This window comes from Lissotriton helveticus, chromosome 1_1, assembly GCF_964261635.1.
Source record: "Lissotriton helveticus chromosome 1_1, aLisHel1.1, whole genome shotgun sequence".
NCBI classification, from domain to species: Eukaryota; Metazoa; Chordata; class Amphibia; order Caudata; family Salamandridae; genus Lissotriton; species Lissotriton helveticus.
Window position 1 is genome coordinate 1,632,891,458 of NC_136057.1, and position 22,743 is coordinate 1,632,914,200.

A 22,743-nucleotide genomic window follows, 5' to 3' on the forward strand; every position below is an offset into this window, starting at 1 on the left:
ATTGGACTACAATAAGCACTTATGTGAAGTTGACTAAACAACCAGATCCTTCAGCCTTACAATACTGCACATAGGCATCTGCATTTGGTATAAGAAGATTGAAGTGACAACTAGCTATATGCAATGTGTTTTTTTGTGTACCAATTGTACTCCTAGATACAATCCTCCTCGGGAGCTCGAGACTGCCAGCTCCGAAACTCTACATTAACATCCTCAATACTGAAGGAAAAGTAAGTGACTGATTGCCCTCCTGTGCACCCATTTTATGAAGATCTGAACAGCCTCATTTTTCGATAAGGTTTATTAACTCCTACAGCTTTGCAAAAATGTTTTAACCTCCGATGATCTAGGTCTAAAGCGTCCTGACTCTAAGATGGCGGCTATATCAGGAATACAGGGAGCGCTTTACCTTCTGTGGAGCTGTGCATTAAAATCTAAGATAATTTTGGGCAATCATTGTTAATTCAATGCCTGCTGTTTGTAAAGAGCGCTTCACTGCAAAGCCGACCTCATCACCTTAGCGATCTTCATGAGAGCAGAGCCTGACCCTAAGATGGCCCCTATGACTCATCCTTTCAGTGATATCGCCGTGGGACACTGCAACAAGGTAGATATCGGTTCAAACCCTGTTCCGTTACACCATGCTGGGGGCTTTTCACTAACATTACCAGTTTCTTATCAGATGATCCCGCAAAGTGCCGGTACCCTCTACAACCCTCATGGAGCTCATCCCTTTTTCCTTCTGCCAAAGCATCAAGCTATCCTGTTTGACAGCCACCCAAACATTTGTGGGACCTCATTGTTTTAACACTGGGATAAACATCATCGTGGAGATCGCAGAGACCTAACTTTTTGGCCGATACCTGGTGGAGCTACTTGATAGCTATAGAGGAGATGGGCTGTGGACTGCCCCTTCGGCCGTAACCTACCCAGCCGGACATTGGGCATCCTTCACTTCATCTCTCTGTTGTACTCTCCCTCCTACCCCTTTACTCCACCCACTTTGCCCTTTACGCTCCATTTATCCCTTCTTGTTGCTCTTTTATTGTTTTTCTCATTGAGACCTAGCCACTTGACTGATGCCCAGTGGAGCTACCTGATAGCTATAGAGGAGATGGGCTGTGGACTTCCCCCTCGGCCGTCACCTACCCAGCCAGACTTTGGGCAAACTCTCCTTTGTCTCTTCACCATCCTTTCTTCCTCCTACACCTTTACCCATCACCTTACCCTTCAAAGCTTCATTCACTCCGTCTTCCGATGCTCTTGAAATGTTTTCTCGTAACCGATGTAACTTGTAACTGATCGAATTTTGTAACTTTTGGTTCCTTATGTAAAGCGCTCTGATACCTCCCAGTCTAGCCAGCGCTAGATAAAACTCAAATAAATAAATAAATACATAAATATGTGTTTTCATGACTTTGGGAAATTAATTAGTAATCTCATTTCGAGTGAAATAAGAGCTGTAACACTTTAGTTAGAGTATGGTGGGTTGCTGACTGTGTTTCTAGTAGACAAATGGCATTGTTTTTGTGCTCCAAGTGGTATTATGTAAGGTAAGCGATCATCAATGTGATTGCTGGGTAATTGATTAGCAGACAACTAATTAGCAACATGTTGCACTTGATAGGTGACTGGTAGTGTGTATCTTTGGCAGGTGACTGAGTGTTTTATGGGTAAGTGATGGCATGGGAGATGTGTGAATGAACTATAAAATGGTTGTTGCCTTGAGTGGGATTTCTGCTCACACAGGTGATTTCTATGTGCCAAAATCAACCATTTACTTGTCCTTTGTCATTTTATTTATGATTGGTATTGGGCACATTGTATAATTTATGAAGTGTGTGGTTGGCCTGGAATTCTACTGTAAAAACTAAAGTGACCAAATTAGTAAAAAGTATATGTAACTCTGTTCTAAGTTATTAGAGTTTTGGCAACTGTCTTGGAACTGCATTTGCAAGTGTATCCAGATAAAAACAGTTCTCCACATGTGTAGGTCGGCTAAAAACAGGGACAAAAAGGTGAAAAACTCCAATCATATAAAGTGTGAAAAAGACACTTCAAAAATGATGATTCTTGAACAGGAAAAAGGAGTTGTGTTATGCCCCAGTTGGCATACAAACAGGGACCTCTATCAACTCCAGGCATTCGTCAGGACCTGCTTGCTTGGCTGCCACTACTGTTTCGTACCCAGAGCCATTGCAGATACCTAACTATGGTCAATAAAAATGCAATTTCCTCACAGTTTCTATTGGGATCTCTGCAGGATTTATAATCAGTGGGCACATAGAGAAGACCACAATCATGGACTTTTCAGTAAACAAGAGATCAGTGTGAGTACACAGTGTGAATCTTACGTGAATTTTGCCATTGTCTCTTATCCAAAAGCACCTGAAAATTAGAAAGTTTAATTTAAAATATTGAATTTTGTCCCATTTCTGCCACTGCTCCAGAATCTGTGGAGAATAGCAAAAGTCCTAGGGCCATATGCATCAACAGAAAAACCGGTCGTAAACGGGCAGATTCGCAGTATCTCAAATGCAAAAATCGCAATTTAAGGAATCGCAAAAATTGTGATCACTTAAATTGCCATTGCATTTAAGAAATCCCAAATTGCGATTCCTAAAATGCAATGCATTAAACAAAAATATTTTGTGATTTTGCAAATATGAATCACAAATTAGCGTCAATCTAAAGTTGATGGTAATTTGTGATTTCATTGAAAAACGCACTAAAGTGCATTTTTCAAAGTCCCATGTTACACACACACATGTACTTGGGGTATGTATATGGTGTGCGCAACATGTGGATAAATTGTAATTTCAGGGGTGCAACAGGGTGTCCTTTTGGCACCCTTGAAATTGCATGCGCAATTTGCAAGTACCTATTGGGTACTCACAAATTGTGCATGCAATTCTCATTCATTCCTACGAACCTCTAGGCCCAAAAGAAAGAGTGGGAAGCAATTCCTTAATTGTGACTCTCAATGTGCGAGACGCAATTAAGGAATGTGTAGGAATAGCAAATTTTTTTGCGATTCCTACATGCATAGGCAATAGCGATTCTTTAATTGCGATTCTTTAAAAATCACAATTAAAGAATCGCTATTGTCTATTTTGATGCATGTGCACCCTAATGCCCAATTTTCCCACACCAATATAAGCGGTACTCCATATTTATGTGAGCCTTTCTCACAGGACAAAACAAAGCTAAAATCTGACCATGGAGAGGGTATCAAATTTGCTTTGGCAAAGATTGTTTTTTGGATGCCAGTAGCTACGGTATTTGGGCTTGTGGTAGAAGAGAACTCAGGGAAGCGAACCAGACATTTTTAAAAGGTAAATAAGTAGCGAAGTACAGAATAGTGAGGCTTTCGTGGGTCCTGCCACATTAAATTGTCAACCGTGCTATTTGAGCATCAAAATATGTTTTAGAAAACAAAATGGTCTCACTATTCCCAAGAAATATGGTTCCAGTATTTGGGCCCAGACTCTGCTACCTTCAGGATAGCCTGCCAACCCACATACTTCTTGAAAACTTGAGACTCAAAGAAAACCTTGGAGGTTTGCTTTCATAAACACCTCCAATGTTTCTAACCCACAGCAAATTGTAACAAGACCCACTATTCTCACATTTCATGATGGGGGACTGAAAAAATTAGCTACCAATCGCAAATATCCTCCTGAGGAAGCACGGGCCCACTTAAACATCCATACTCAACAAGATGGTCTTTTTAGCTGCTTGAGAGGTAAGAAACAATCACAATTTATTTTTCAATACAGTGCAACCAATTCAGTCACACAATAACCCACTCGACAACTAAATCTGAGATTAGTAAGGTTTCATTATAAATTCAAAAATAGATCGATATAAATCAACCTCAGCATCACAGTATAGAAATACAGGTAAAAAAGGATGAGTTCAAATCCCCTAAAGAGTTTTATCCTATATAACAAAAAGCATACAACTAATTTGGTTATAAGGATGCAAGTAATAAGGAAAAAGAATTGAAGATTAAATTGCATCAAATGATTTTCAAAGTTAAATATGAGCAGGCTATTTCTCCCTACACTGTTTTCAAAATGGATAACCTTAAACTAAGAAGCATGATTAAAATGAGAAATAGAAAGGTGTCAGCTGTCAGAGTCTTCAGTAAAAGAAACCTCAGCCAAAGGTCAAGTTGCGTGAAGCCAAACAAAGCAGAAGTAGAGGTCTGTCATAAAATGTCTCTCTCACCCTCACTAAGTTACAGCATAAAGACATCAGTTGCATTCAAGGTAGCTCACATGATCAGCTCCAGTAACTTTCCCCAATCCCACCACAAATTGGTTTCTGGCACCACCTTTCCCATATCGATAAGTTGCTACTCATTCGTCCTTGGCCATTCTTCTCGTCCTCCATGGGAACTCACCTTCTTGCTCATTACTGTTTTTCCTCTTGACAAGATCCATCTTCTTTTATCATGCTATCTAACTAAAACACAAACCCTCCTTTGCCAAATAATGAAGCCTTGTACGCACGTGCAGTGGAAACAAAAATGCAAGCAAACGCATTCTACATTGAAGGTTAAATACGAATCAAATGTTAAACTTTAAACGGGAGCTTGTGCTGAAACAATGCAGAGGCCGCAAAATCATCTCAACTTCATGGTAGACAGGTTTACAGATATATGCACATTTCTAAACATAAAGCAAATGTAGTATTTTAATAATGAATAAAATGCAAAAGATTACAAAGAAATGTCATTTCAAAATACAACATGAATATAATTTCCTGTTACATGCCTACATGTCTAAACGATCCGTCTGCACATACATATCATACTGTTAGCTTCACAATGAGACATGTTATAACCTTAGGATTCTCTCAGAGTATTATCATATATTGCAGAAAATCTAGTAATCACATTTCTAGACACACAGTTTATATTTATCATGAATTTTCACATGGAGTACTCAAAAATTCAGTAACCCATTTTCCATTTGTAACGTTAATCACACAGAATATATTTGAGTGCTGACTACACATGATTATAATACACTCTTACAATATTTTAGGATGGAATCAAAATTACGCTGCTCTAATCCCCCCTCTGATGGCGTATCAAGTCATCACATAATCTCTTAATCTCATCTTTTGATCTTCCCAGATGAACCAATCAAAACCCTGGTTGTGGTAATTGCTCTTTATCTGTATTCCTTCACAGGTTTCATTTCATTATAATAATTACTCGACTACTTCTCTAACTCTATGTCTTTTCTTTTCCAGGATATTCCTTTCTTTGTCTTATGTCTCCTGTACAATTTCACTATCAACATCACAACCACTTCACAAAGAGCAATGATCAACAGAAGCTTCAAGATTAAACCAAATATACCACTTCCCAAGTTCCATTTACCTACAGCACTAGGGGCCAGATGTACAACAGAATGTTCCATGCGCAAACTAGTTTGTGACCCGTTTGCGCATGCAAAAATCCTCTGTACTCACACTATTTTGTGAGTCGCAAATAAATTGCAACTCGCAAAATAGTGTTTAGCCACTCGCTATTAAGAAGGGGTGTTCCTTCCTAAAAGCGACCTAGGGGACCCCATATACTTTGCAAATGCAGGGGAAACAATTTTTTAGGGGCAGGCAGTGGTACCAGGGACGACTACCTACCCTTAAAAAATGAAACGAAAACGTTTCATTTTTTTTTTAATGCATCCCGTTTCCCTTCAAGGAAATTGGGCTGCATTTGAACATAAACTGCTTTATTTAAAAGCAGTCCCAGACATGGAGGTCTGCTGAGCCCAGCAGGCCACCATAACTGGAACAGCCAGCCATTCTCAATGGGGTCGCAAATTGCCAGTGCCTCATGAATATTGATAAGACATGCAATTTGCGACCCCATTGAGAATTGCATACAGTGTCTCTGACACTGTTGTACATGTCATTTTGCAAGTTGCAACTTGCGACTCGCATTTGAGCGCAAATTGCGACTCGCAAAATAACATGGTCGTACATCTGGCCCTAAATCCGTTTCCAACTGAATACCAACAGCTGTGGTTGCAAATCCACTCAAATCCCTTTGTATGTCAGTAATATTCTTTATATACTTCTGTAAATCCTTACTTTTATCTGGGATATAAGCACAACATTGTTGAACCTTCATCATCTGGCAGACTCCACCTTCTTTTGCAAGCAGAATATCTAAAGCAAACCAATTCTGCAAAACCATGGCTCTAATAGCAACCATTTTATTATTTACAAGCAATAGAGCCCCAGCAGAACTAGTGGATAACCTAGAAACTATTTTATATAACTCTCTAATCCTAATATCATTCTGTATCACACCCACATTTGGTACTATAGCGCCAATATCTTCCACAATCTCTCCAGCAATTGCACCTCGTTTAAGCCTAGATTTTTTCTCCCAAACCGAATGTCAACATTTTTTACATTGTAGATCTTTTGAAACACTGCTCTTAAATTACATGTGTCATTCTATTTATTAGGCAAATTGAAATAAGCATTCTTCCCAGTAATAAAATAACCTCCAGGAATCACAGGATCTACACCATGTAAAAAATGACTTCCAAGTTCCTTGGACCTCAAAGGTATAGTCACATTCACTGTTCCCAAGTCTTATCATTCTGTATTCACATCTTCCCTTTGTGTAGCCATTCTAATGGCAATGCTCCAGTCTTTACTGCTGTCTAAAGATCATTTTCTTCTTGTTACCAAATGGGAAAATATGTTTCTTTAGTTACATTACTCTTTACTTATCTATTCCTATCCTCTACTTGATTTAAGAATTTGTTTTCAATGTCAGTGATATTATAGGTCAAATTATATCTATGTGCATAAGCAGTGTCTAACGTTTTAACCAGGACAACATATCTACTGGCAGTTTCAGTATTCTGAGCATATGAATGTCTATTCAGGTGTTTGAATAAATAAACTTCTGAAAGAACTAAATCATAATTAAAGTAATAGTTCTGGAAATTACCCTTTCCATAGAAAATACTCAACAATAAACAACAAGTGATACAATATGCCAGGAGCATATCATGGTAACTAATGCCTTCCACTACTGTTGTAGGTGTCTGAACACAAAGATTGCAATTCCTTGCTTCCATTGTATTGACATACTCATAAAGTATCCTAGTGTAAGCATTTGATGTATAATCTCCTCTAGGTAAATCTACATGTAAGTTCTGCTCACTTAATGAGTATGACTAAGAACCTCCATCTACTTCATGTGATGATTTGTGCTCAGGTGTGTAGTTCTCTTCTACAGGCTAGCAGTATTTTAATATAATCTTATATGCAATGTGGTAAACACACATTACAACGCATTTTTTACAACGCACTACCATTACAACGGGACTTTTACAACGCAAATACTATTACAACGCATGTATTTACAACGCAGTTTTTTACAACGCAGGTACTTTTACAACGCATACCATTACAACGTAAGTATAAGTAAGTATATAATTATATTTAAAATGTTATATGTTAGTTTTTTTTTAAAGGGGTATTTTTAGGGTTCAGGGTCAGTTTTGGGTTTTTGGGTAAAAGGTTATTTTTAGGGTTCAGGGTCAGTTTTGGGTTTTTGGGTAAAGGGGTATTTTTAGGGTTCAGGGTCAGTTTTCAGTTTTTGGGTAAAGGGGTATTTTTAGGGTTTAGGGTCAGTTTTCAGTTTTTGGGTAAAGGGGTATTTTTAGGGTTCAGGGTCAGTTTTCAGTTTTTGGGTAAAGGGGTATTTTTAGGGTTCAGGGTCAGTTTTCAGTTTTTGGGTAAAGGGGTATTTTTAGGGTTTAGGGTCAGTTTTCAGTTTTTGGGTAAAGGGGTATTTTTAGGGTTCAGGGTCAGTTTTCAGTTTTTGGGTAAAGGGGTATTTTTAGGGTATAGGGTCAGTTTTCAGTTTTTGGGTAAAGGGGTATTTTTAGGGTTCAGGGTCAGTTTTCAGTTTTTGGGTAAAGGGGTATTTTTAGGGTTTAGGGTCAGTTTTCAGTTTTTGGGTAAAGGGGTATTTTTAGGGTTCAGGGTCAGTTTTCAGTTTTTGGGTAAAGGGGTATTTTTAGGGTTTAGGGACAGTTTTGGGAATTTTAGATAAAGGGGTACAAGAAAAAATAAAATAAAATTAAATATAAATTAAATTAATAAAATTAAATTAATTTAAATTAAATTAAATTAAATACAATTACATTAAATAAAAATAATTTTAAATAATATACAATTAAAATAAATATATATACTTACCAATACTTACGTTGTAATGGTATGCGTTGTAAAGGTACCTGCGTTGTAAAAAACTGCGTTGTAAATACATGCGTTGTAATAGTATTTGCGTTGTAAAAGTCCCGTTGTAATGGTAGGCGTTGTAAAAGTATGCGTTTTAACATCATATATCCATGCAATGTTATTAATCCCAACACTAGAAATATAATTATTGCCCCTACAATGTGCCTACATCAATGGTTAGAATTATTATTTAGACACAGGCCGAGTGGTTAGAGAAATAACATCAACAGAATCTTCTCTGTCGATCTTCACCTGTGCAGACAGCAAAATCAGTCTTTTTTCGTAGTTAAACTTTATTTACAAAGGTATGTACAATCTCCGTGATTCTTCCCTAACCCTACACCATGTTCTTCTAGATTTCAACGCTAATTTTATTCTTTTTCCACTTGGACCATGGTAATCTTCTTTTAAGCAACTCAACAATGTTTATACAACATCTCTGATAGTAAAAGGGACCAAGTTCCTCTAATATCATGATTTTAATTCCATCAACGAGCACAGGAAATTCCAGTGAATCCAGCCAGGGAAATACAGCTTCTTTCACTACTAAGTGTCTCAAGGCACTGTTTTTTCAAGTATGGTATTTCGAAAGTAAGAAGAAAGTTCAGATCAATTTCCCAAAGCTTCAGATGAATCTCCAAAATTCACTCTTGCCGTCATCCATAGCAAGATAAGTCCATTCAGGAGAAGAATATCTTTGACAAGGCACCCTCGATCTCTTGGACCATCTCAGATTTGACCCTTCATTTTCTTCTCCACTCAGCTCAGATTCTCCAGATGTTTCAACTATGGGTGCAATTGTTCTTTCAGAGGACAACTTCAGTATTCTCCGCACCTTATTCCCTGGCCACCTTTCTTCCACTGCCACTTGTGGTCCCAGAGCACTAGTTCCTTTGTTGGGGTCAGGATCTGGCTCATTCATCACCACAATATCAGCTTCCTCCGAGTCAACTTCGATTTTGTCTGGATCTCTCTCGTACTGTCCATGACCCCTACAGCTTGTCTGACCTCTTCCCATGGCCTTTTGGCCACTGCTGGCATCTCTTCTAGAAGAGGTGCTGTTACTTCTTCAAGGGGACATGGAACCCTATGCATGTGGAATGTGTGCACCCGGTTAGGAAGGCCACCACACATCACAACAGTCGTAGTAACCAACATCACCAGGTATGGACCACGCCAACAGGACTCAAGACAGTTCGTTTTCATATGCTTTTTCACCATGACCCAGTCGCCAGGACTGAGGTCATGACACTTTTCTTGATGTGGAGGGCTGTGATAGCTTCAATCTGATGAGACTTAGAACAACCCATGTCAACAAACCCTTTACAGTAGTCAAGCACCAAATCGTCTGTGATGTTTTAAAGCATATTCACAGGCACAGCAGGAAGTCGCACAGCCCTTTTCATGATGATCTAATGGGGAGACAAACCTGCCCTTCAAACAAGGACACTGCAAAGACTCATCAGCACAAGAATCAAAGCATCATACCATTTCAGAGATGTTGAAGCATAGACTTTAGGCAACCTGCGTTTCAGTGTGCGATTGAGCTGTTCCACGATGCCTGAAGCTTCTGGCCAATAACTGTAATGCAATCTCTGATACACTTGCAATGCTTCTCATAATATTTTCAGAACCTCATTATTAAAATGAGTTCCTCAGTCTGATTTGAAAGAGGTTGGAAATAAGAACCTCGGAATGAGTTCCCTCTATAACAGCGTAGCTACCATGAGACTATCAGATGAAATGCATACAACTACAAAGATGTACCCCGATTCATTGCAAGCGTCATCTCAACGAAATCCAGGTGAATCCAGTTGAAAGGACCTCCAGATATTCCTATATTACTCAATGTAACAGCAGTCCATTTCCCCACATTCATCTGCTGAAAGGTTACATATCTATGAAACAGTGCCTCAGTCATCACTCAAAACTTTGAGTTATCCCAGGTTTGACTAAACAACCACCCCATGGCATCCCTTCCGACATGCGTTGGTTGACCCATGGTAGAGCCTCGGCATGGGTGGCAACAAACTATTGGGCAGTACTGGTCTCCCATCTCCTGATTCTGAGTCAACACTTAGAGAGTGCAACCTTCTCTTTTACTGCAGAAAAACGAAACACTTTATTGTAGTCAGGCATTCCCAGTGCAGGAACACGACAGAGACTCTCTCCCAACTCTAGAAATGCATTCAACAATCATTGTCCCAGGGTACCGAATCTTACACATCCTTGAGTGTCAACCTCTGCAGAGGTCTGGTTACTAGGGAAAAGCTGGGTAGCCACTGGCGACAGTAGCCCACCATTTCCTGGAACATCTTGACTTCCTTCTGCATACGGGCGGATTCATTTGCATGTTCGATGATATTCTTTCTTGTGACACCTCTCTCGCACCTTTCACAATCTGATGTCCTAATTAGAGGACTTCCGTCATATAGTACTGCAATTTACCTAGGGACACTTACCTGAGGACTCCTCCAATGTCCTTTCTCAAAAGGTTCCAAACTATGTTTCTCACCGTGTTTCTGAGATCCAATAGTATGTCTACTACCGTCAACATGGCGAATGATGAGATGTGCACACTTTGGTTTGCTAATTTGAAGGCAATATCCTCATTGTTTGTGTGAAGTTCAATGCCCTTAGGTCTGCAATAGATGGTGCAATTTAACTTGCACAAGACAACATGTCCTAAAAAACACACAGAACTTGAATCACACACCACAAATTGATGGTTATCTTCAAATGTCCCTATCTTCACATGTAATTCTTCAGACAGGGGGTTTAACAACCTCTTAATTGCATCTCCTACAACTTGGATTGTGTTTCCAGAGAGGAGTAGGTTTGGAACCTCAGCTGTTCTCATAGTAGAGCGGGTAGCACTAGTGTCAATCAAGAAAGTGGCATTGTGGCCATCTACATCAGCATCAGCATATGGCCCACTCTAGTCTACCTCTAAGACTGCGCCAAGTGTACAGTCTTCCTCCCCCTGAGGCACCATCATAAGAACTGATCTGAACTTAATCCATTCGTAGTTTCGGACATGGGGTATTGTTGGAATGGATTGCTACTATGGGACACATTCTGATTCCCACTTGTGTCTGTGCTCTGGTTAAATCAAATGTTATTAACATCTTGCTGTGGCATCAGGGGTTGTGACACTTGCATTACAGGACCTTGGTGAACAACTGAATTTTCAGATCTCGGTCTAGGCACATTCTGAAGTTGCATAACATTACGCTGCGATTGACTAAACCCTCCATTCTACACTTGATTTGCAGTATTAAGATGACATTCGCATTTCCAATGGCCCAATTTATTACAAAAATGACATGGATTAGACTTCTTTAAGGTTGCAACATCAACCCCAGTCCTTGGATCTATAGCAGCACCTCTTCCTCTTCCCTGCCCCTTAAATCCTGCACCTTGTTGCAATGGAGCTCCTACCTGTTAGACCCCCTGTATAGGGACAGTATTCCCCACATTATGCTGAGTTTGCCCTCCTGTTTGAGCAGCTTCTATCTGTGCCAACATCAACTTTTCCTTCAACTTCTTGTGTTTCATCTCAATCTCATCATAACAGTATTTAGCATAACACAGAGTTTCGTTGACAGACTTATTCTGCCAACAAATCACATGTTGTTGAAACATCATTATAATTTCAGCCCTCAACACAGTCACAAATCTGGACACAAACTGTCCCATATTTTGGGGCTCAAGGGTATCTATCCCACTATACTGTTTGAAAGCCAGCAACAACCTTTTGTATAATGAATGAATGGTTTCTTTAGATTCTTGAGTCGTCCTGTCAATCAATATCCAATCAAAATCTTGCTGGGGTACCTTAGCCTTGAACCAAGTAAACACCTGTTCATATTTCTTCATCACTGTCGGTGACGGACCATGTTTCACTGGATCTCTCTCAGGCTCCTCTTTGGGCCATTCTGTAGCTATTTTATATTCAGACCACTAATCACTAGGGACTATAATGTCATCAGCGGATTCAAATCAATCCCCACAAACTTTGAAATGTTCACAAATCGATCGACCTGTTTGTACCACTCTACGGGCATCTCCCTGAATCCTTTAAAATCATTTGTAAATGATGCAAGATCACATCTACTCCAAGGCACATGCACATAACCTCCACTTGGTACTTCTCGCAAAGGGAAAGCCTGGACACCTGTTCCCTTTTCCCCTAAGAGAGGTGGTTCTCGGGCTGCTCTTTAGAACCCTTTCTTTTAGCCCATTTCTCTTCCCATTTGTCCAATGTGCTTGAAATCTGAATCCTCAAAATGAGTTCTCGCATTCGAGTCTTCAACCCTGGTCATCTAAGGTTCTATATGCCCTGATTGCTGAATGCAAGTCTGTGGTTCATCTCTAAAACCTTTGTTTGTTCTATTCCAACATCATATCTTTGAGCAAATTCAGATTACATCTTGTGAGCTTGCCTTTCTCTCCTAGTAACATCTTTACTCATGAAAAGCAATTTGCTTTTGTTGATAAGTATCTATTTGATTTGGCTCTAGGCTCCAATGGCGGCTCATCTAAGGCGGAGAAGTGTCGTCCCACTGCACAGAAGAAAAAATAACCTGATATTAACTATCGTTATTATCAGGTTATTTTTCCTATAGCTGTTAGTGGCTGTCGGGCGGGGCTGGCCAGAGTTGTGGAGGAATGATGTGCACTCCCTAAGTACGCATGAACTGTTTGGCTGATCCTCTTGTGCCTACCAAACTGTTCATGAGCATTACCCAGCCTGGTTAGGAACATGCACAGGTTCCCTGTTCCAGTCTGAGCACCAATCCACGGCGCTCAGACAAATCACCAAGCTGTATCACAGCGTTGTGATTGGCTCAGGGGAGCCTGTGTGCCGAGTGCTTCCTGCTGCTGGCCGGGAGTCTGCAGGAAGATGATGGCGGATGCAGGAGAGGGGACAGCCAGATGACAGGCCAGCCATTCCGGGTAAGTAGCCTTTATATTTTTTATTTTTTATTTTTCATTCCGACCTTCCGGGCGTTTATCCCCCACCCGACCACCCATGCCCGGTAGCAGCCCCAACTGCTAGACTCCCGCTTATTATTTCATCGAATTAATTTTTTTATTTGACCACACATCAATCATATCCACCTTCATTGACAATTTTATAGGTCCATGCCTTGTCTATGTACTCAGACTCTCATTTGAACTATTATTGTGTGCCTTCAACCATTGCTCTAAATCTTGAAAATGAAATGTATGTTGGCCCTCAGAAGCTCTTCTTGGGGTAGTGCTTTCTCAAGGCGTATTGTTACGTACATTTGGGAGTGTTTCTCATACAGGCGGATCCATACCTGACAATCTAGAAATGGTCCTTATGTATCCAATCCATTTTGTATTGCAGAGGGATCTGTACTCGCTACACAAGGTGAGATCGCATTCATCACAGTTAATTGGATAAATCTTGGATTGGGGCCATCTATTCTTTTCTCTGAAACCCTAATTTCTGTGGGAGCAGGCATTTTCTGACTATAATTCCCAACCAAACTAGGATCATAAATGGGGACTATAGGAACAATGGTATCCGGTACTGGAAGAGCATCCAGAATCCTTGAAGTCAAATTAGAATTTCTAGTTGCCGAAGGACCAGGAACACATGCTCCAATAGTCTCTCCGGCTGCAGTTTGTGTCATTCTTGCTGATAGATATGACCCCAACAACACCAGATCTCGAAGCTACAGGTGCTGAAGCATCTCCGACACTGTTAGTTGCATCAATACCGACCTTATTTACAGCGTGTGACTGATTATAAGGGGGTGGACATTCTGCTAACAGTCCATCAAAAAAGCTGTCACTTGCGTCACTGTCACTGTCCTCGTGCCCATCTCCCGTATTGTTCTTTTCTTCTCTCTCTTCCAGTGTCACTACCTTGACACGCTATGGCAGAGTATAATCTCGCCCCCTCAATCATATATATCCTTCATCACTTAAGCATCCCTTCTCAACCAGATGGCCTTTTTAGCTGCTTGAGAGGTAAGAGGGAGGAAACAATCACAATTTATTTTTCCATACAGTGTAACCAATTTATTAGCAAAATAACCCACTCGACAACTATATTTGAAATTAGTAAGGTTTAATTATAAATTTCAAAATAGATTGATATAAATCATTCTCAACATTGCAGTATAGATGTACAAGACAAACAGAATGAGTACAAATTTCTTAAAGAGATTTACCCCATGTAACAAAAATCATACAACGAAGTTGATTATAACGATGCAAGTAATAATGAAAGAAAATGGAATATTAAATTGTATCAAATGATTTTCAAAGGTAAGCATGAGCATACTATCTCTCCCTACACAGCCTTGAAAAGGGACAACCCTAAAATAAGAAGCATAAGTAAAATGAGAAATAGAAATGTGTCAGCTGTCAGAGTATTCAGTAGAAGAAACCCAACCAAGGGTCAAGTAGAGTGGAGGCACACAAAGCAGAAGTAGAGGTCTGCACCACATGAAGTCTTAAATGTTTCTCTCACACTCATGATGTTACAAAAGACACACAACTGATGGACGAAATGCAGAATAAATCAAAACATTCACCCCCAGTCAAGAGATCTGGGTTAAATCCATCATTCTTTTCAGTTCAGTACAAGACCGAGTTTATTTGGACTCCCCAGTCCTTAAACACATAAAAACAACATGAATATAATAGATACAATCGATTTTTTTTTACATAAACTCAACATCGTAAAATTCATGATTTAAAATACTATACCATATTTCAGGCATAGTGGTTCACTTTACATAGCATACCAAGCCTTCCATTACTAACTCTGGTTGGGTTTCATTTGATTCTATATAAACTCCCCCCAGGCATCAGCAATTAATACATCAATTTACAATTCTAGATTAACATTCTTAAACCTGCATTTGAATCATATGTCTTATCTCAGCTGCGCGAATATGGGGGCATAATAATACTAGACACCTTTCATATTTTCTTTTGCTCTTTGCACAAACCTCCCCAGGGCACAGGCTGTATCGAAATTCTTCATCTCACTTAAAAATTCTGCTGCCTGTGGCCTATTAGTTATACTATACGTTTTCAAAATTGGACATAAAATCTCCTTCCCTAACTCTAAAACCATATAACAATACAATAAAATATGTAAAATATCACATGTTGTCCCCAGGATACAGTTGCACTTCCCATTACTACCAATCATTAGTCTTTTTGCCTCGTTATTATGATAGCAGGGGTTAACACCGATTCCTAGAATTAAAAAACCTCACTTCTGAAGCGTCGACATGGCAACCTATCAATATAGGGAAACTGAGCAGCATTTTGCCACGCCAAGGCCATCAAACATACCAATTTTTTCCCCATGAGGTACTCATGGTCCTGGGCACGAGATATTTCTTTTTCCAAGTACCTAAGTTCCCTCCTCTCAACTTCAATTTGTGGTGTCAACGGGCTAATTTTGAGACTCAACACTCTACCTGCTTTAATAATGGTCTCTAACCCCTTTTGCCCATGATAGATCACTCTTCAAGATCTCGTGTCTGCACCATTGGGAGACTTTATTTACATCTTCGAGACCCTGACGCTGCCAAAATCTTACTAGGGCCATACAGACTGTTATGCTCCATGAAGTAATACCTGTTTCGAGCCTCACTGCCTGCACCATTGAAGACTTTGGCAGCGAAAATAAGTTTCTCAGGGCTTTTCCTTCCTCAACATCCCAGCAACGTCTACCACTCAGATATAATAATTCTGTCCCCTATAGGAATTGGGGTGGGACCATGGCTACATAAGCCTTTAAAACTGGTCTGTCTGATTTTTCCCCATAGCGGTACAAAACGGGGTGGTGATGGACGGAGCATCTGAACCAATCAAATACTCACACCCAGTCAAAAGATCTGGGTTTGATCCATCACCGTTCTTTAGCCCACTCTGCCACCCCAGTTCAGACATGGCTATATGCAAATCAGTCTGACCCTGTGGCTCATGGGTACAGTCCAGCCCGAACTGCCAAGCCATGCCTTCCCTGGACCGGAAACAAGCTTCCGAGGACCGGTTTCTGGCATTCAAGCCGTCTTCAGCCCGGTTTGCTTGAATCCAGTGGCAAAGTGAGCAAGGGACTCCTGTCTGAGCATACCCTGCCACACTTATGGCGGCCAAAGCGGTACAAAAGGGGGTGGTGATGGACGGAGCATCTGAACCAATCAAACACTCACACCCAGTCAAAAGATCTGGGTTTGATCCATCACCGTTCTTTAGCCCACACTGCCACCACAGTTCAGACATGGCTATATGCAAATCAGTCTGACCCTGTGCCTCATGGGTACAGTCCAGCCCGAACTGCCAAGCCATGCCTTCCCTGGACCGGAAAGAAGCTTCCGAGGAACGGTTTCTGGCATTACAGACGTCTTCAGCCCGGCTTGCTGGAATCCAGTGGCAAAGTGAGCAAGAGACTCACGTCTGAGCATACCCTGCCACACTTATGGCGGCCAAAGCGGTACAAAAGGGGGTGGTGATAGACAGAGCATCTGAACCAATGAAACACTCACACCCAGTCAAAAGATCTGGGTTTGATCCATCACCGTTCTTTAGCCCACTCTGCCACCCCAGTTCAGACATGGCTATATGCAAATCAGTCTGACCCTGTGCCTCATGGGTACAGTCCAGCCCGAACTGCCAAGCCATGCCTTCCCTGGACCGGAAACAAGCTTCCGAGGACCAGTTTCAGGCATTCCAGCCGTCTTCAGCCCGGCTTGCTTGAATCCAGTGGCAAAGTGAGCAAGGAACTCACGTCTGAGCATACCCTGCTACACCTATGGCGGCCAAAGCGGTACAAAAGGGGGTGGTGATGGAGGGAGCTTCTGAACCAATCAAACACTCACACCCAGTCAAAAGATCTGGGTTTGATCCATCACCGTTCTTTAGCCCACTCTGCCACCCCAGTTCAGACATGGCTATATGCAAATCAGTCTGACCCTGTGCCTCATGGGTACAGTCCAGCCCGAACTGCCAAGCAATACCTTTCCTAGACTGGAAACAAGCTTCCGAGGACCGGTTTCTGGCATTCCAGCCGTCTTCAGCCCGGCTTGCTTGAATCCAGTGGCAAAGTGAGCAAGGGACTCACGTCTGAGCATACCCTGCCACACTTATGGCGGCCAAAGCGGTACAAAAGGGGTTGGTGATGGACGGAGCATCTGAACCAATCAAACACACACACCCAGTCAAAAGATCTGGGTTTGATCCATCACCGTTCTTTAGCCCACTCTGTCACCCCAGTTCAGACATGGCTATATGTAAATCAGTCTGACCCTGTGCCTCATGGGTACAGTCCAGCCCGAACTGCCAAGCCATGCGTTCCCTGGACCGGAAACAAGCTTCCAGGTACCGGTTTCTGGCATTCCAGCCGTCTTCAGCCCGGCTTGCTTGAATCCAGTGGCAAAGTGAGCAAGGGACTCACGTCTGAGCATACCCTGCCACACTTATGGCGGCCAAAGCGGTACAAAAGGGGGTGGTGATGGACGGAGCATCTGAACCAATGAAACACTCACACCCAGTCAAAAGATCTGGGTTTGATCCATCACCGTTCTTTAGCCCACTCTGCCACCCCAGTTCAGACATGGCTATATGCAAATCAGTCTGACCCTGTGCCTCATGAGTACAGTCCAGCCCGAACTGCCAAGCCATGCCTTCCCTGGACCAGAAACATGCTTCCGAGGACCGGTTTCTGGCATTCCAGCCGTCTTCAGCCCGGCTTGCTTGATTCCAGTGGCAAAGGGAGCAAGGGACTCACGTCTGAGCATACCCTGCCACACTTATGGCGGCCAAAGCGGTACAAAAGGGGGTGGTTATGGACGGAGCATCTGAACCAATCAAACACTCACACCCAGTCAAAAGATCTGGGTTTGATACATCACCGTTCTTTAGCCCACTCTGCCACCCCAGTTCAGACATGGCTATATGGAAATCAGTCTGACCCTGTGCCTCATGGGTACAGTCCAGCCCGAACTGCCAAGCCATGCCTTCCCTGGACCGGAAACAAGCTTCCGAGGACCGGTTTCTGGCATTCCAGCCGTCTTCAGCCCGGCTTGCTTGAATCCAGTGGCAAAGTGAGCAAGGGACTCATGTCTGAGCATACCCTGCCACACTTATGGCGGCCAAAGCGGTACAAAAGGGGGTGGTGATGGACGGAGCATCTGAACCAATCAAACACTCACACCCAGTCAAAAGATCTGGGTTTGATCCATCACCGTTCTTTAGCCCACTCTGCCACCCCAGTTCAGACATGGATATATGCAAATCAGTCTGACCCTGTGCCTCATGGGTATAGTCCAGCCCGAACTGCCAAGCCATGCCTTCCCTGGACCGGAAACAAGCTTCCGAAGACTGGTTTCTGGCATTCCAGCCGTCTTCAGCCGGGCTTGCTTGAATCCAGTGGCAAAGTGAGCAAGGGACTCACGTCTGAGCATACCCTGCCACACTTATGGCGGCCAAAGCGGTACAAAAGGGGGTGGTGATGGACGGAGCATCTGAACCAATCAAACACTCACACCCAGTCAAAAGATCTGGGTTTGATCCATCACCGTTCTTTAGCCCACTCTGCCACCCCAGTTCAGACATGGCTATATGCAAATCAGTCTGACCCTGTGCCTCATGGGTACAGCCCAGCCCGAACTGCCAAGCCATGCCTTCCCTGGACCGGAAACAAGCTTCCGGGGACCGGTTTCTGGCATTCCAGCCGTCTTCAGCCCGGCTTGCTTGAATCCAGTGGCAAATTGAGCAAGGGACTCACGTCTGAGCATACCCTGCCACACTTATGGCGGCCAAAGCGGTACAAAAGGGGGTGGTGATGGGCGGAGCATCTGAACCAATCAAACACTCACACCCAGTCAAAAGATCTGGGTTTGATCCATCACCGTTCTTTAGCCCACTCTGCCACCCCAGTTCAGACATGGCTATATGCAAATCAGTCTGACCCTGGATCAAACCCAGATCTTTTGACTGGGTGTGAGTGTTTGATTGGTTCAGATGCTCCGTCCATCACCACCCTCTTTTGTACCGCTTTGGCGGCCATAAGTATGGCAGGGTATGCTCAGACGTGAGTCCCTTGCTCACTTTGCCACTGGATTCAAGCAAGCCGGGCTGAAGACGGCTGTAATGCCATAAACCGGTCCTCGGAAGCTTGTTCCGGTCCAGGGAAGGCATGGCTTGGCAGTTCGGGCTGGACTGTTCCCATGAGGCACAGGGTCAGACTAATTTGCATATAGCCATGTCTGAACTGGGGTGGCAGAGTGGGCTAAAGAACGGTGATGGATCAAACCCAGATCTTTTGACTGGGTGTGAGTGTTTGATTGGTTCAGATGCTCCGCCCATCACCCCCCCTTTTGTACCGCTTTGGCCGCCATAAGCGTGGCAGGGTATGCTCAGACGTGAGTCCCTTGCTCAATTTGCCACTGGATTCAAGCAAGCCGGGCTGAAGACGGCTGGAATGCCAGAAACCGGTCCTCGGAAGCTTGTTTCCGGTCCAGGGAAGGCATGGCTTGGCAGTTCGGGCTGGACTGTTCCCATTAGGCACAGGGTCAGACTGATTTGCATATAGCCATGTCTGAACTGGGGTGGCAGAGTGGGCTAAAGAACGGTGATGGATCAAACCCAGATCTTTTGACTTGGTGTGAGTGTTTGATTGGTTCAGATGCTCCGTCCATCACCACCCCCTTTTGTACCGCTATGGCCGCCATAAGTGTGGCAGGGTATGCTCAGACATGAGTCCCTTGCTCACTTTGCCACTGGATTCAAGCAAGCCCGGCTGAAGACGGCTGGAATGCCAGAAACAAGTCTTCGGAAGTTTGTTTCCGGTCCAGGGAAGGCATGGCTTGGCAGTTCGGGCTTGACTGTACCCATGAGGCACAGGGTCAGACTGATTTGCATATATCCATGTCTGAACTGTGGTGGCAGAGTGGGCTAAAGAACGGTGATGGATCAAACCCAGATCTTTTGACTGGGTGTGAGTGTTTGATTGGTTCAGATGCTCCGTCCATCACCACCCCCTTTTGTACCGCTTTGGCCGCGATAAGTGTGGCAGGGTATGCTCAGACGTGAGTCCCTTGCTCACTTTGCCACTGGATTCAAGCAAGCCGGGCTGAAGACGGCTGGAATGCCAGAAACCGGTCCTTGGAAGCTTGTTTCCGGTCCAAGGAACGCATGGCTTGGCAGTTCGGGCTGGACTGTACCAATGAGGCACAGGGTCAGACTGATTTGCATATAGCCATGTCTGAACTGGGGTGGCAGAGTGGGCTATAGAACGGTGATGGATCAAACCCAGATATTTTGACTGGGTGTGTGTGTTTGATTGGTTCAGATGCTCCGTCCATCACCAACCCCTTTTGTACCGCTTTGGCCGCCATAAGTGTGGCAGGGTATGCTCAGACGTGAGTCCCTTGCTCACTTTGCCACTGGATTCAAGCAAGCCGGGCTGAAGACGGCTGTAATGCCAGAAACCGGTCCTCGGAAGCTTGTTTCCGGTCCAGGGAAGGCATGGCTTGGCAGTTCGGGCTGGATTGTTCCCATGAGGCACAGGGTCAGACTAATTTGCATATAGCCATGTCTGAACTGGGGTGGCAGAGTGGGCTAAAGAACGGTGATGGATCAAACCCAGATCTTTTGACTGGGTGTGAGTGTTTGATTGGTTCAGATGCTCCGTCCATCACCACCCTCTTTTGTACCGCTTTGGCCGCCATAAGTATGGCAGGGTATGCTCAGACGTGAGTCCCTTGCTCACTTTGCCACTGGATTCAAGCAAGCCGGGCTGAAGACGGCTGTAATGCCATAAACCGGTCCTCGGAAGCTTGTTTCCGGTCCAGGGAAGGCATGGCTTGGCAGTTCGGGCTGGACTGTTCCCATGAGGCACAGGGTCAGACTAATTTGCATATAGCCATGTCTGAACTGGGGTGGCAGAGTGGGCTAAAGAACGGTGATAGATCAAACCCAGATCTTTTGACTGGGTGTGAGTGTTTGATTGGTTCAGATGCTCCGTCCATCACCACCCTCTTTTGTACCGCTTTGGCCGCCATAAGTGTGGCAGGGTATGCTCAGACGTGAGTCCCTTGCTCACTTTGCCACTGGATTCAAGCAAGCCGGGCTGAAGACGGCTGTAATGCCAGAAACCGGTCCTCGGAAGCTTGTTTCCGGTCCAGGGAAGGCATGGCTTGGCAGTTCGGGCTGGACTGTTCCCATGAGGCACAGGGTCAGACTAATTTGCAAATAGCCATGTCTGAACTGGGGTGGCAGAGTGGGCCAAAGAACGGTGATGGCTCAAACCCAGATCTTTTGACTGGGTGTGAGTGTTTGATTGGTTCAGATGCTCCGTCCATCACCACCCTCTTTTGTACCGCTTTGGCCGCCATAAGTGTGGCAGGGTATGCTCAGACGTGAGTCCCTTGCTCACTTTGCCACTGGATTCAAACAAGCCGGGCTGAAGACGGCTGTAATGCCAGAAACCGGTCCTCGGAAGCTTGTTTCCGGTCCAGGGAAGGCATGGCTTGGCAGTTCGGGCTGGACTGTTCCCATGAGGCACAGGGTCAGACTAATTTGCAAATAGCCATGTCTGAACTGGGGTGGCAGAGTGGGCCAAAGAACGGTGATGGATCAAACCCAGATCTTTTGACTGGGTGTGAGTGTTTGATTGGTTCAGATGCTCCGTCCATCACCACCCTCTTTTGTACCGCTTTGGCCGCCATAAGTGTGGCAAGGTATGCTCAGACGTGAGTCCCTTGTTCACTTTGCCACTGGATTCAAGCAAGCCGGGCTGAAGACGGCTGTAATGCCAGAAACCGGTCCTCGGAAGCTTGTTTCCGGTCCAGGGAAGGCATGGCTTGGCAGTTCGGGCTGGACTGTTCCCATAAGGCACAGGGTCAGACTGATTTGCATATAGCCATGTCTGAACTGGGGTGGCAGAGTGGGCTAAAGAACGGTGATGGATCAAACCCAGATCGTTTGACTGGGTGTGAGTGTTTGATTGGTTCAGATGCTCCGTCCATCACCACCCTCTTTTGTACCGTTTTGGCCGCCATAAGTGTGGCAGGGTATGCTCAGACGTGAGTCCCTTGCTCACTTTGCCACTGGATTCAAGCAAGCCGGGCTGAAGACGGCTGTAATGCCAGAAACCGGTCCTCGGAAGCTTGTTTCCGGTCCAGGGAAGGCATGGCTTGGCAGTTCGGGCTGGACTGTTCCCATGAGGCACAGGGTCAGACTAATTTGCATATAGCCATGTCTGAACTGGGGTGGCAGAGTGGGCCAAAGAACGGTGATGGATCAAACCCAGATCTTTTGACTGGGTGTGAGTGTTTGATTGGTTCAGATGCTCCGTCCATCACCACCCTCTTTTGTACCGCTCTGGCCGCCATAAGTGTGGCAGGGTATGCTCAGACATGAGTCCCTTGCTCACTTTGCCACTGGATTCAA